This window comes from Sinocyclocheilus anshuiensis, unplaced genomic scaffold, assembly GCF_001515605.1.
Source record: "Sinocyclocheilus anshuiensis isolate Anshui unplaced genomic scaffold, SAMN03320099.WGS_v1.1 scaffold229, whole genome shotgun sequence".
NCBI lineage: Eukaryota > Metazoa > Chordata > Actinopteri > Cypriniformes > Cyprinidae > Sinocyclocheilus > Sinocyclocheilus anshuiensis.
The window spans coordinates 1292533-1294246 of NW_015537957.1; the positions used below are offsets into that span (position 1 = coordinate 1292533).

Here is a 1714-nt window from a genome sequence, read left to right on the forward strand (position 1 = left end):
ATCACCTGAAAGCTGAATAAATAAGCTTTCCATTGATGTATGATGTATCTTTTCACTTCTGGTTACTTGCTGGAAAAGACGTTAATTGGTTGATGTCTGTGTTGATGTATACTAGTGGTCGACCAGAATATATATTGCCAAGGCCGATATATCGGCCGATATTTGGCATATTTCAAATATCGGCATCGGCCGATAAGTTTTTGTGTTTGGCCGATATGTTTGCTTTTGACGGCGCTGAAAACGGCAGCACCTGCACACACAGCGTTCACATTCTCCCTCTTTGTTGTTTTCTGTCGCCGTTTAACAGTTCTGTCTGATACGGATAGATGTCTGTCTAATAATAAGTAAAAACTGTTAAACAAAGGAATGTATATTTATATATTTATTTATCGGCCACCCTGCTTTCTAAGATATCGGCATCGGCTGTCAAAAAAACAATATTGGTCAACCACTAATGTAAATGGTGACGTGTTTTAGACTGTTTTCAACTTGTGTGCAGTCTCAGTTATCTTGTCATAGAGAGAGAAGTGTTAATGTAAAGGAATTAGTTTAAGCAGCGTAAACCATTTACTGTTGTAAATTGAATTGCGATGGCAGAAACCCCAGAGACTTTTGTCATAGGCAAGATGCTGTCAGCAAGCAGGCTGCCCTACAAAGAGCAGGCCTAATTTACCCTTTTTACTCGTCTAACAGATCCCATTTATCACTGTGCCCTGCAGCATAACACACGCTCTCTCTCACTGTATTTTAATAGTGTTGAATCGTTTTGTCTCGTGGAATCCCTGTGTGGGCTTGGGTTTTGTGTCGCCACGTATGATAATTTGACACGGTTCCTTAAATGATTGTAAAATTGTCCCAGAACATTTCAAGCCATAAGTGGGATGATAATGGATCAATTCTAATTCAATTCTAATGCTGTGTAAATGGACTCAGAATTATCTCAGGTCATTCTAAACCTGTATGAATTTTTTTTTTTTTTGTTAAAAGCGAAATTTCCAAATTGTTAGTCCATAAGAGTTTTGTGCAATATTCCAAGTTTATATATATATATATATATATATATATATTGCTGAACAGCACACGTTGATATCTGTGTTTCAGCTAAACTCGTTTAAGCTTTGCCAGTTTAAACATATAATAGCCAGAAGCGCACAAACCCGCGCCTCAGAACGCGTGCAAATATTAAACTTTCGCTGAAGTATTGTGTTTTAAATGGACAATTCACACAAAAATTATGTCAAAATGCCCGTCTTTGTAAGTATCCTATAGCAGACATAGCTGGCTGAACATACTGTATCAGTGCACTGGATCAGTGCATTCTCTTAAAGTGACAGCACTTTCTTAATATTAATTGAACAGCAACAACAAAGAAATCACTCACTGCTCTTGATTGAATAGCTTTTGTAACTTTAATAAAGATTAGTCTTTAATTTATACAGTCAACAGTCAAATACTGTTTTACATTTCATTACTTTATTCAATTTCTGTACCTGAAAATTAATGTTAGACCTACGACCTACCAAAAACCTGAAAATCACTGTTTATTTTATTTGTATCTTTACTCTATTGTATTTATTTGTGCTGTTGCTTGTAGTTAGATAGATTATTCTTATTTTCTTTATTTTTATTTGACAATATAGTTTTTGCCTAAACATAGCACATACCAAACCATACCGAAGCCGTGACTCTAAAACCGTGATACAAACCGAACCGT

The 1714-nt window shown here is 35.8% G+C and overlaps 1 protein-coding gene across 1 annotated transcript in view; it reads left to right on the forward strand.

Annotated features, from left to right (window-relative positions):
* Positions 1 to 1714, forward strand: part of helz (helicase with zinc finger) — a 71236-nt gene that overhangs the window by 16737 nt on the left and 52785 nt on the right. The gene's annotated exons all lie outside the window — the stretch shown is intronic.